The sequence below is a fragment of the Rhinoderma darwinii genome, assembly GCF_050947455.1.
Source record: "Rhinoderma darwinii isolate aRhiDar2 chromosome 5 unlocalized genomic scaffold, aRhiDar2.hap1 SUPER_5_unloc_8, whole genome shotgun sequence".
In the NCBI taxonomy this organism is placed as follows: Eukaryota; Metazoa; Chordata; class Amphibia; order Anura; family Rhinodermatidae; genus Rhinoderma; species Rhinoderma darwinii.
Genome location: NW_027461821.1, coordinates 255,132 through 268,086, shown reverse-complemented (window position 1 = coordinate 268,086; position 12,955 = coordinate 255,132). Strand labels below are relative to the sequence as shown.

The following is a 12,955-nucleotide window of genomic DNA, read 5'->3' as shown; positions in this document are numbered from 1 at the left end:
GCACAGTTTGTTATTCTTCTAGGTAACATAGTAACAAATCCAAATTGCTGCTCTCTTTGTAGGCAAGCAAGGCTTTGTTGCAACTGCAATTCTTACTTCTTCTTGAAATGTAGGGACGACAGTACATTCCATCACATCCATCTAGTGTACACAGGTAGGTCCATTGTGGCGGGCAGGCGAGCGGGCGGGCTGCTTTATTGGCTGTTTGCTGTTCCCCTACTCCACTCCACTATTTGACTGTTGTGCTGCATCAATCAATCAATCAATCAATCAATCAATCAATCAATCAATCAATCAATCAGTGGCTGGCTCAGGTGCAGCTCTTTAACTTACCTAAAAGGGAGGGCGGAGAGAAGACAAGGAAGGTGAATGAGGTGTTCCAATGTGAAATGCCGGAAACACAGAAACACAGACGACACACAACAAGAGGTGGCAATCTATTCATTAATTGCATTTAATCAATGAGCTCATTATCACTCATGCATTGTCCAACAGGTGTTGAAATAATGGGATTAAAAGGGGAGATCCCTTCAGAAAGACAGAAACAATAGCAAAGACAAAAAACACTTTTGGAATCTGCTTTTAGTCAACACATAAGGAAAGGGTGCACCGGTCCTGGAAATACTGCAATACCAGGTCAATGCGTGGAGTGGACAGAGCAAGCTCTATTTCCATCTCCCTGTTCTAAAAATCCATTTAATATATGGTCCCCAGATAGGGGACGTATCAGATATTAAACTGATAAGAACAGATACTACACTTGATCTTAGCCAAAAGGCCGAGAAGCGATAACCCGAACGGGCCGCGCGTTGCCCGAGCCTGCCCGATACTGCTGTTCAGCCCTTGCAGCGATTCAGCCTACTTCTAGGCAATTCCATGGGGCCCTGCAGGCTCACACACTCACAGCTACACGGGAGGTGAATAAAGGCCGGAGAGGAAGCCAGACAGGATTTGCTTCTTTTGCTTGCACCACAATGCAGTGCTGAAAGAGGAGGAATCTACATAAAAACGCCTTCCTGGCAACGCCCAAATGCCCTGCTGCCATGCAGATAAACACTGGCAGCGGCAGCAAGTGCATGCCCACAGCCACCCCTTGTTCCTTCACACCTTGTATCAGCTGTAATCCAGTCCAGTCCAGTGCTGCCTGCTGAGCAGCACTGACCAACACTGCCTGGGCCCAGGCTTTTATCTCTGAGGCCCCATTATGATGTCAGAAAGCTGGCTCTGGAATCCTGAGGGCTCCACTATGACACGTGCAAAGTTCCGTCTGAACTTTATATAAGACGGTGAGGCTCAGTCAGTCACTCAGTGTTGCCTGAGAGGGCAACACTGCAACAGCCGGCCGCCAGGCTGTCTTTTTTTTGCACAGCTAGTTGCCTCCAGGAGGCCACAAGAGGGAGACAAGGGACTGCAAAATGGAAAATAGGCATCCACCAACTTTACAGACAACTTCTCCTTGCTCCTACAACCTCCATCCTTGCACAGTTTGTTATTCTTCTAGGTAACATAGTAACAAATCCAAATTGCTGCTCTCTTTGTAGGCAAGCAAGGCTTTGTTGCAACTGCAATTCTTACTTCTTCTTGAAATGTAGGGACGACAGTACATTCCATCACATCCATCTAGTGTACACAGGTAGGTCCATTGTGGCGGGCAGGCGAGCGGGCGGGCTGCTTTATTGGCTGTTTGCTGTTCCCCTACTCCACTCCACTATTTGACTGTTGTGCTGCATCAATCAATCAATCAATCAATCAATCAATCAATCAATCAATCAATCAATCAATCAATCAATCAATCAGTGGCTGGCTCAGGTGCAGCTCTTTAACTTACCTAAAAGGGAGGGCGGAGAGAAGACAAGGAAGGTGAATGAGGTGTTCCAATGTGAAATGCCGGAAACACAGAAACACAGACGACACACAACAAGAGGTGGCAATCTATTCATTAATTGCATTTAATCAATGAGCTCATTATCACTCATGCATTGTCCAACAGGTGTTGAAATAATGGGATTAAAAGGGGAGATCCCTTCAGAAAGACAGAAACAATAGCAAAGACAAAAAACACTTTTGGAATCTGCTTTTAGTCAACACATAAGGAAAGGGTGCACCGGTCCTGGAAATACTGCAATACCAGGTCAATGCGTGGAGTGGACAGAGCAAGCTCTATTTCCATCTCCCTGTTCTAAAAATCCATTTAATATATGGTCCCCAGATAGGGGACGTATCAGATATTAAACTGATAAGAACAGATACTACACTTGATCTTAGCCAAAAGGCCGAGAAGCGATAACCCGAACGGGCCGCGCGTTGCCCGAGCCTGCCCGATACTGCTGTTCAGCCCTTGCAGCGATTCAGCCTACTTCTAGGCAATTCCATGGGGCCCTGCAGGCTCACACACTCACAGCTACACGGGAGGTGAATAAAGGCCGGAGAGGAAGCCAGACAGGATTTGCTTCTTTTGCTTGCACCACAATGCAGTGCTGAAAGAGGAGGAATCTACATAAAAACGCCTTCCTGGCAACGCCCAAATGCCCTGCTGCCATGCAGATAAACACTGGCAGCGGCAGCAAGTGCATGCCCACAGCCACCCCTTGTTCCTTCACACCTTGTATCAGCTGTAATCCAGTCCAGTCCAGTGCTGCCTGCTGAGCAGCACTGACCAACACTGCCTGGGCCCAGGCTTTTATCTCTGAGGCCCCATTATGATGTCAGAAAGCTGGCTCTGGAATCCTGAGGGCTCCACTATGACACGTGCAAAGTTCCGTCTGAACTTTATATAAGACGGTGAGGCTCAGTCAGTCACTCAGTGTTGCCTGAGAGGGCAACACTGCAACAGCCGGCCGCCAGGCTGTCTTTTTTTTGCACAGCTAGTTGCCTCCAGGAGGCCACAAGAGGGAGACAAGGGACTGCAAAATGGAAAATAGGCATCCACCAACTTTACAGACAACTTCTCCTTGCTCCTACAACCTCCATCCTTCCACAGTTTGTTATTCTTCTAGGTAACATAGTAACAAATCCAAATTGCTGCTCTCTTTGTAGGCAAGCAAGGCTTTGTTGCAACTGCAATTCTTACTTCTTCTTGAAATGTAGGGACGACAGTACATTCCATCACATCCATCTAGTGTACACAGGTAGGTCCATTGTGGCGGGCAGGCGAGCGGGCGGGCTGCTTTATTGGCTGTTTGCTGTTCCCCTACTCCACTCCACTATTTGACTGTTGTGCTGCATCAATCAATCAATCAATCAATCAATCAATCAATCAATCAATCAATCAGTGGCTGGCTCAGGTGCAGCTCTTTAACTTACCTAAAAGGGAGGGCGGAGAGAAGACAAGGAAGGTGAATGAGGTGTTCCAATGTGAAATGCCGGAAACACAGAAACACAGACGACACACAACAAGAGGTGGCAATCTATTCATTAATTGCATTTAATCAATGAGCTCATTATCACTCATGCATTGTCCAACAGGTGTTGAAATAATGGGATTAAAAGGGGAGATCCCTTCAGAAAGACAGAAACAATAGCAAAGACAAAAAACACTTTTGGAATCTGCTTTTAGTCAACACATAAGGAAAGGGTGCACCGGTCCTGGAAATACTGCAATACCAGGTCAATGCGTGGAGTGGACAGAGCAAGCTCTATTTCCATCTCCCTGTTCTAAAAATCCATTTAATATATGGTCCCCAGATAGGGGACGTATCAGATATTAAACTGATAAGAACAGATACTACACTTGATCTTAGCCAAAAGGCCGAGAAGCGATAACCCGAACGGGCCGCGCGTTGCCCGAGCCTGCCCGATACTGCTGTTCAGCCCTTGCAGCGATTCAGCCTACTTCTAGGCAATTCCATGGGGCCCTGCAGGCTCACACACTCACAGCTACACGGGAGGTGAATAAAGGCCGGAGAGGAAGCCAGACAGGATTTGCTTCTTTTGCTTGCACCACAATGCAGTGCTGAAAGAGGAGGAATCTACATAAAAACGCCTTCCTGGCAACGCCCAAATGCCCTGCTGCCATGCAGATAAACACTGGCAGCGGCAGCAAGTGCATGCCCACAGCCACCCCTTGTTCCTTCACACCTTGTATCAGCTGTAATCCAGTCCAGTCCAGTGCTGCCTGCTGAGCAGCACTGACCAACACTGCCTGGGCCCAGGCTTTTATCTCTGAGGCCCCATTATGATGTCAGAAAGCTGGCTCTGGAATCCTGAGGGCTCCACTATGACACGTGCAAAGTTCCGTCTGAACTTTATATAAGACGGTGAGGCTCAGTCAGTCACTCAGTGTTGCCTGAGAGGGCAACACTGCAACAGCCGGCCGCCAGGCTGTCTTTTTTTTGCACAGCTAGTTGCCTCCAGGAGGCCACAAGAGGGAGACAAGGGACTGCAAAATGGAAAATAGGCATCCACCAACTTTACAGACAACTTCTCCTTGCTCCTACAACCTCCATCCTTGCACAGTTTGTTATTCTTCTAGGTAACATAGTAACAAATCCAAATTGCTGCTCTCTTTGTAGGCAAGCAAGGCTTTGTTGCAACTGCAATTCTTACTTCTTCTTGAAATGTAGGGACGACAGTACATTCCATCACATCCATCTAGTGTACACAGGTAGGTCCATTGTGGCGGGCAGGCGAGCGGGCGGGCTGCTTTATTGGCTGTTTGCTGTTCCCCTACTCCACTCCACTATTTGACTGTTGTGCTGCATCAATCAATCAATCAATCAATCAATCAATCAATCAATCAATCAATCAATCAATCAATCAATCAGTGGCTGGCTCAGGTGCAGCTCTTTAACTTACCTAAAAGGGAGGGCGGAGAGAAGACAAGGAAGGTGAATGAGGTGTTCCAATGTGAAATGCCGGAAACACAGAAACACAGACGACACACAACAAGAGGTGGCAATCTATTCATTAATTGCATTTAATCAATGAGCTCATTATCACTCATGCATTGTCCAACAGGTGTTGAAATAATGGGATTAAAAGGGGAGATCCCTTCAGAAAGACAGAAACAATAGCAAAGACAAAAAACACTTTTGGAATCTGCTTTTAGTCAACACATAAGGAAAGGGTGCACCGGTCCTGGAAATACTGCAATACCAGGTCAATGCGTGGAGTGGACAGAGCAAGCTCTATTTCCATCTCCCTGTTCTAAAAATCCATTTAATATATGGTCCCCAGATAGGGGACGTATCAGATATTAAACTGATAAGAACAGATACTACACTTGATCTTAGCCAAAAGGCCGAGAAGCGATAACCCGAACGGGCCGCGCGTTGCCCGAGCCTGCCCGATACTGCTGTTCAGCCCTTGCAGCGATTCAGCCTACTTCTAGGCAATTCCATGGGGCCCTGCAGGCTCACACACTCACAGCTACACGGGAGGTGAATAAAGGCCGGAGAGGAAGCCAGACAGGATTTGCTTCTTTTGCTTGCACCACAATGCAGTGCTGAAAGAGGAGGAATCTACATAAAAACGCCTTCCTGGCAACGCCCAAATGCCCTGCTGCCATGCAGATAAACACTGGCAGCGGCAGCAAGTGCATGCCCACAGCCACCCCTTGTTCCTTCACACCTTGTATCAGCTGTAATCCAGTCCAGTCCAGTGCTGCCTGCTGAGCAGCACTGACCAACACTGCCTGGGCCCAGGCTTTTATCTCTGAGGCCCCATTATGATGTCAGAAAGCTGGCTCTGGAATCCTGAGGGCTCCACTATGACACGTGCAAAGTTCCGTCTGAACTTTATATAAGACGGTGAGGCTCAGTCAGTCACTCAGTGTTGCCTGAGAGGGCAACACTGCAACAGCCGGCCGCCAGGCTGTCTTTTTTTTGCACAGCTAGTTGCCTCCAGGAGGCCACAAGAGGGAGACAAGGGACTGCAAAATGGAAAATAGGCATCCACCAACTTTACAGACAACTTCTCCTTGCTCCTACAACCTCCATCCTTGCACAGTTTGTTATTCTTCTAGGTAACATAGTAACAAATCCAAATTGCTGCTCTCTTTGTAGGCAAGCAAGGCTTTGTTGCAACTGCAATTCTTACTTCTTCTTGAAATGTAGGGACGACAGTACATTCCATCACATCCATCTAGTGTACACAGGTAGGTCCATTGTGGCGGGCAGGCGAGCGGGCGGGCTGCTTTATTGGCTGTTTGCTGTTCCCCTACTCCACTCCACTATTTGACTGTTGTGCTGCATCAATCAATCAATCAATCAATCAATCAATCAATCAATCAATCAATCAATCAATCAATCAGTGGCTGGCTCAGGTGCAGCTCTTTAACTTACCTAAAAGGGAGGGCGGAGAGAAGACAAGGAAGGTGAATGAGGTGTTCCAATGTGAAATGCCGGAAACACAGAAACACAGACGACACACAACAAGAGGTGGCAATCTATTCATTAATTGCATTTAATCAATGAGCTCATTATCACTCATGCATTGTCCAACAGGTGTTGAAATAATGGGATTAAAAGGGGAGATCCCTTCAGAAAGACAGAAACAATAGCAAAGACAAAAAACACTTTTGGAATCTGCTTTTAGTCAACACATAAGGAAAGGGTGCACCGGTCCTGGAAATACTGCAATACCAGGTCAATGCGTGGAGTGGACAGAGCAAGCTCTATTTCCATCTCCCTGTTCTAAAAATCCATTTAATATATGGTCCCCAGATAGGGGACGTATCAGATATTAAACTGATAAGAACAGATACTACACTTGATCTTAGCCAAAAGGCCGAGAAGCGATAACCCGAACGGGCCGCGCGTTGCCCGAGCCTGCCCGATACTGCTGTTCAGCCCTTGCAGCGATTCAGCCTACTTCTAGGCAATTCCATGGGGCCCTGCAGGCTCACACACTCACAGCTACACGGGAGGTGAATAAAGGCCGGAGAGGAAGCCAGACAGGATTTGCTTCTTTTGCTTGCACCACAATGCAGTGCTGAAAGAGGAGGAATCTACATAAAAACGCCTTCCTGGCAACGCCCAAATGCCCTGCTGCCATGCAGATAAACACTGGCAGCGGCAGCAAGTGCATGCCCACAGCCACCCCTTGTTCCTTCACACCTTGTATCAGCTGTAATCCAGTCCAGTCCAGTGCTGCCTGCTGAGCAGCACTGACCAACACTGCCTGGGCCCAGGCTTTTATCTCTGAGGCCCCATTATGATGTCAGAAAGCTGGCTCTGGAATCCTGAGGGCTCCACTATGACACGTGCAAAGTTCCGTCTGAACTTTATATAAGACGGTGAAGCTCAGTCAGTCACTCAGTGTTGCCTGAGAGGGCAACACTGCAACAGCCGGCCGCCAGGCTGTCTTTTTTTTGCACAGCTAGTTGCCTCCAGGAGGCCACAAGAGGGAGACAAGGGACTGCAAAATGGAAAATAGGCATCCACCAACTTTACAGACAACTTCTCCTTGCTCCTACAACCTCCATCCTTGCACAGTTTGTTATTCTTCTAGGTAACATAGTAACAAATCCAAATTGCTGCTCTCTTTGTAGGCAAGCAAGGCTTTGTTGCAACTGCAATTCTTACTTCTTCTTGAAATGTAGGGACGACAGTACATTCCATCACATCCATCTAGTGTACACAGGTAGGTCCATTGTGGCGGGCAGGCGAGCGGGCGGGCTGCTTTATTGGCTGTTTGCTGTTCCCCTACTCCACTCCACTATTTGACTGTTGTGCTGCATCAATCAATCAATCAATCAATCAATCAATCAATCAATCAATCAATCAATCAATCAGTGGCTGGCTCAGGTGCAGCTCTTTAACTTACCTAAAAGGGAGGGCGGAGAGAAGACAAGGAAGGTGAATGAGGTGTTCCAATGTGAAATGCCGGAAACACAGAAACACAGACGACACACAACAAGAGGTGGCAATCTATTCATTAATTGCATTTAATCAATGAGCTCATTATCACTCATGCATTGTCCAACAGGTGTTGAAATAATGGGATTAAAAGGGGAGATCCCTTCAGAAAGACAGAAACAATAGCAAAGACAAAAAACACTTTTGGAATCTGCTTTTAGTCAACACATAAGGAAAGGGTGCACCGGTCCTGGAAATACTGCAATACCAGGTCAATGCGTGGAGTGGACAGAGCAAGCTCTATTTCCATCTCCCTGTTCTAAAAATCCATTTAATATATGGTCCCCAGATAGGGGACGTATCAGATATTAAACTGATAAGAACAGATACTACACTTGATCTTAGCCAAAAGGCCGAGAAGCGATAACCCGAACGGGCCGCGCGTTGCCCGAGCCTGCCCGATACTGCTGTTCAGCCCTTGCAGCGATTCAGCCTACTTCTAGGCAATTCCATGGGGCCCTGCAGGCTCACACACTCACAGCTACACGGGAGGTGAATAAAGGCCGGAGAGGAAGCCAGACAGGATTTGCTTCTTTTGCTTGCACCACAATGCAGTGCTGAAAGAGGAGGAATCTACATAAAAACTCCTTCCTGGCAACGCCCAAATGCCCTGCTGCCATGCAGATAAACACTGGCAGCGGCAGCAAGTGCATGCCCACAGCCACCCCTTGTTCCTTCACACCTTGTATCAGCTGTAATCCAGTCCAGTCCAGTGCTGCCTGCTGAGCAGCACTGACCAACACTGCCTGGGCCCAGGCTTTTATCTCTGAGGCCCCATTATGATGTCAGAAAGCTGGCTCTGGAATCCTGAGGGCTCCACTATGACACGTGCAAAGTTCCGTCTGAACTTTATATAAGACGGTGAGGCTCAGTCAGTCACTCAGTGTTGCCTGAGAGGGCAACACTGCAACAGCCGGCCGCCAGGCTGTCTTTTTTTTGCACAGCTAGTTGCCTCCAGGAGGCCACAAGAGGGAGACAAGGGACTGCAAAATGGAAAATAGGCATCCACCAACTTTACAGACAACTTCTCCTTGCTCCTACAACCTCCATCCTTGCACAGTTTGTTATTCTTCTAGGTAACATAGTAACAAATCCAAATTGCTGCTCTCTTTGTAGGCAAGCAAGGCTTTGTTGCAACTGCAATTCTTACTTCTTCTTGAAATGTAGGGACGACAGTACATTCCATCACATCCATCTAGTGTACACAGGTAGGTCCATTGTGGCGGGCAGGCGAGCGGGCGGGCTGCTTTATTGGCTGTTTGCTGTTCCCCTACTCCACTCCACTATTTGACTGTTGTGCTGCATCAATCAATCAATCAATCAATCAATCAATCAATCAATCAATCAGTGGCTGGCTCAGGTGCAGCTCTTTAACTTACCTAAAAGGGAGGGCGGAGAGAAGACAAGGAAGGTGAATGAGGTGTTCCAATGTGAAATGCCGGAAACACAGAAACACAGACGACACACAACAAGAGGTGGCAATCTATTCATTAATTGCATTTAATCAATGAGCTCATTATCACTCATGCATTGTCCAACAGGTGTTGAAATAATGGGATTAAAAGGGGAGATCCCTTCAGAAAGACAGAAACAATAGCAAAGACAAAAAACACTTTTGGAATCTGCTTTTAGTCAACACATAAGGAAAGGGTGCACCGGTCCTGGAAATACTGCAATACCAGGTCAATGCGTGGAGTGGACAGAGCAAGCTCTATTTCCATCTCCCTGTTCTAAAAATCCATTTAATATATGGTCCCCAGATAGGGGACGTATCAGATATTAAACTGATAAGAACAGATACTACACTTGATCTTAGCCAAAAGGCCGAGAAGCGATAACCCGAACGGGCCGCGCGTTGCCCGAGCCTGCCCGATACTGCTGTTCAGCCCTTGCAGCGATTCAGCCTACTTCTAGGCAATTCCATGGGGCCCTGCAGGCTCACACACTCACAGCTACACGGGAGGTGAATAAAGGCCGGAGAGGAAGCCAGACAGGATTTGCTTCTTTTGCTTGCACCACAATGCAGTGCTGAAAGAGGAGGAATCTACATAAAAACGCCTTCCTGGCAACGCCCAAATGCCCTGCTGCCATGCAGATAAACACTGGCAGCGGCAGCAAGTGCATGCCCACAGCCACCCCTTGTTCCTTCACACCTTGTATCAGCTGTAATCCAGTCCAGTCCAGTGCTGCCTGCTGAGCAGCACTGACCAACACTGCCTGGGCCCAGGCTTTTATCTCTGAGGCCCCATTATGATGTCAGAAAGCTGGCTCTGGAATCCTGAGGGCTCCACTATGACACGTGCAAAGTTCCGTCTGAACTTTATATAAGACGGTGAGGCTCAGTCAGTCACTCAGTGTTGCCTGAGAGGGCAACACTGCAACAGCCGGCCGCCAGGCTGTCTTTTTTTTGCACAGCTAGTTGCCTCCAGGAGGCCACAAGAGGGAGACAAGGGACTGCAAAATGGAAAATAGGCATCCACCAACTTTACAGACAACTTCTCCTTGCTCCTACAACCTCCATCCTTGCACAGTTTGTTATTCTTCTAGGTAACATAGTAACAAATCCAAATTGCTGCTCTCTTTGTAGGCAAGCAAGGCTTTGTTGCAACTGCAATTCTTACTTCTTCTTGAAATGTAGGGACGACAGTACATTCCATCACATCCATCTAGTGTACACAGGTAGGTCCATTGTGGCGGGCAGGCGAGCGGGCGGGCTGCTTTATTGGCTGTTTGCTGTTCCCCTACTCCACTCCACTATTTGACTGTTGTGCTGCATCAATCAATCAATCAATCAATCAATCAATCAATCAATCAATCAATCAATCAATCAGTGGCTGGCTCAGGTGCAGCTCTTTAACTTACCTAAAAGGGAGGGCGGAGAGAAGACAAGGAAGGTGAATGAGGTGTTCCAATGTGAAATGCCGGAAACACAGAAACACAGACGACACACAACAAGAGGTGGCAATCTATTCATTAATTGCATTTAATCAATGAGCTCATTATCACTCATGCATTGTCCAACAGGTGTTGAAATAATGGGATTAAAAGGGGAGATCCCTTCAGAAAGACAGAAACAATAGCAAAGACAAAAAACACTTTTGGAATCTGCTTTTAGTCAACACATAAGGAAAGGGTGCACCGGTCCTGGAAATACTGCAATACCAGGTCAATGCGTGGAGTGGACAGAGCAAGCTCTATTTCCATCTCCCTGTTCTAAAAATCCATTTAATATATGGTCCCCAGATAGGGGACGTATCAGATATTAAACTGATAAGAACAGATACTACACTTGATCTTAGCCAAAAGGCCGAGAAGCGATAACCCGAACGGGCCGCGCGTTGCCCGAGCCTGCCCGATACTGCTGTTCAGCCCTTGCAGCGATTCAGCCTACTTCTAGGCAATTCCATGGGGCCCTGCAGGCTCACACACTCACAGCTACACGGGAGGTGAATAAAGGCCGGAGAGGAAGCCAGACAGGATTTGCTTCTTTTGCTTGCACCACAATGCAGTGCTGAAAGAGGAGGAATCTACATAAAAACGCCTTCCTGGCAACGCCCAAATGCCCTGCTGCCATGCAGATAAACACTGGCAGCGGCAGCAAGTGCATGCCCACAGCCACCCCTTGTTCCTTCACAACTTGTATCAGCTGTAATCCAGTCCAGTCCAGTGCTGCCTGCTGAGCAGCACTGACCAACACTGCCTGGGCCCAGGCTTTTATCTCTGAGGCCCCATTATGATGTCAGAAAGCTGGCTCTGGAATCCTGAGGGCTCCACTATGACACGTGCAAAGTTCCGTCTGAACTTTATATAAGACGGTGAGGCTCAGTCAGTCACTCAGTGTTGCCTGAGAGGGCAACACTGCAACAGCCGGCCGCCAGGCTGTCTTTTTTTTGCACAGCTAGTTGCCTCCAGGAGGCCACAAGAGGGAGACAAGGGACTGCAAAATGGAAAATAGGCATCCACCAACTTTACAGACAACTTCTCCTTGCTCCTACAACCTCCATCCTTGCACAGTTTGTTATTCTTCTAGGTAACATAGTAACAAATCCAAATTGCTGCTCTCTTTGTAGGCAAGCAAGGCTTTGTTGCAACTGCAATTCTTACTTCTTCTTGAAATGTAGGGACGACAGTACATTCCATCACATCCATCTAGTGTACACAGGTAGGTCCATTGTGGCGGGCAGGCGAGCGGGCGGGCTGCTTTATTGGCTGTTTGCTGTTCCCCTACTCCACTCCACTATTTGACTGTTGTGCTGCATCAATCAATCAATCAATCAATCAATCAATCAATCAATCAGTGGCTGGCTCAGGTGCAGCTCTTTAACTTACCTAAAAGGGAGGGCGGAGAGAAGACAAGGAAGGTGACTGAGGTGTTCCAATGTGAAATGCCGGAAACACAGAAACACAGACGACACACAACAAGAGGTGGCAATCTATTCATTAATTGCATTTAATCAATGAGCTCATTATCACTCATGCATTGTCCAACAGGTGTTGAAATAATGGGATTAAAAGGGGAGATCCCTTCAGAAAGACAGAAACAATAGCAAAGACAAAAAACACTTTTGGAATCTGCTTTTAGTCAACACATAAGGAAAGGGTGAACCGGTCCTGGAAATACTGCAATACCAGGTCAATGCGTGGAGTGGACAGAGCAAGCTCTATTTCCATCTCCCTGTTCTAAAAATCCATTTAATATATGGTCCCCAGATAGGGGACGTATCAGATATTAAACTGATAAGAACAGATACTACACTTGATCTTAGCCAAAAGGCCGAGAAGCGATAACCCAAACGGGCCGCGCGTTGCCCGAGCCTGCCCGATACTGCTGTTCAGCCCTTGCAGCGATTCAGCCTACTTCTAGGCAATTCCATGGGGCCCTGCAGGCTCACACACTCACAGCTACACGGGAGGTGAATAAAGGCCGGAGAGGAAGCCAGACAGGATTTGCTTCTTTTGCTTGCACCACAATGCAGTGCTGAAAGAGGAGGAATCTACATAAAAACGCCTTCCTGGCAACGCCCAAATGCCCTGCTGCCATGCAGATAAACACTGGCAGCGGCAGCAAGTGCATGCCCACAGCCACCCCTTGTTCCTTC

At 47.6% G+C, this 12,955-nt stretch overlaps 9 non-coding genes across 9 annotated transcripts; all 9 read right to left on the bottom strand.

The window, feature by feature from the left end:
- Positions 1 to 599: 599 nt before the first annotated feature.
- LOC142697300 (U2 spliceosomal RNA) lies at positions 600 to 790 on the bottom strand. Its single transcript, XR_012865108.1, has one exon. It is a non-coding gene; the product is annotated as a U2 spliceosomal RNA (small nuclear RNA).
- A 1,304-nt stretch (positions 791 to 2,094) lies between these two features.
- On the bottom strand, positions 2,095 to 2,285 carry LOC142697299 (U2 spliceosomal RNA). Its single transcript, XR_012865107.1, has one exon. It is a non-coding gene; the product is annotated as a U2 spliceosomal RNA (small nuclear RNA).
- Positions 2,286 to 3,569: 1,284 nt separating this feature from the next.
- LOC142697298 (U2 spliceosomal RNA) lies at positions 3,570 to 3,760 on the bottom strand. The gene has a single exon (XR_012865106.1). It is a non-coding gene; the product is annotated as a U2 spliceosomal RNA (small nuclear RNA).
- Positions 3,761 to 5,060: 1,300 nt separating this feature from the next.
- Positions 5,061 to 5,251, bottom strand: LOC142697297 (U2 spliceosomal RNA). Its single transcript, XR_012865105.1, has one exon. It is a non-coding gene; the product is annotated as a U2 spliceosomal RNA (small nuclear RNA).
- Positions 5,252 to 6,547: 1,296 nt separating this feature from the next.
- LOC142697296 (U2 spliceosomal RNA) lies at positions 6,548 to 6,738 on the bottom strand. The gene has a single exon (XR_012865104.1). It is a non-coding gene; the product is annotated as a U2 spliceosomal RNA (small nuclear RNA).
- Positions 6,739 to 8,030: 1,292 nt separating this feature from the next.
- Positions 8,031 to 8,221, bottom strand: LOC142697294 (U2 spliceosomal RNA). Its single transcript, XR_012865103.1, has one exon. It is a non-coding gene; the product is annotated as a U2 spliceosomal RNA (small nuclear RNA).
- A 1,280-nt stretch (positions 8,222 to 9,501) lies between these two features.
- LOC142697292 (U2 spliceosomal RNA) lies at positions 9,502 to 9,692 on the bottom strand. Its single transcript, XR_012865101.1, has one exon. It is a non-coding gene; the product is annotated as a U2 spliceosomal RNA (small nuclear RNA).
- Positions 9,693 to 10,984: 1,292 nt separating this feature from the next.
- On the bottom strand, positions 10,985 to 11,175 carry LOC142697291 (U2 spliceosomal RNA). Its single transcript, XR_012865100.1, has one exon. It is a non-coding gene; the product is annotated as a U2 spliceosomal RNA (small nuclear RNA).
- Positions 11,176 to 12,451: 1,276 nt separating this feature from the next.
- On the bottom strand, positions 12,452 to 12,642 carry LOC142697690 (U2 spliceosomal RNA). The gene has a single exon (XR_012865460.1). It is a non-coding gene; the product is annotated as a U2 spliceosomal RNA (small nuclear RNA).
- Positions 12,643 to 12,955: the final 313 nt, after the last annotated feature.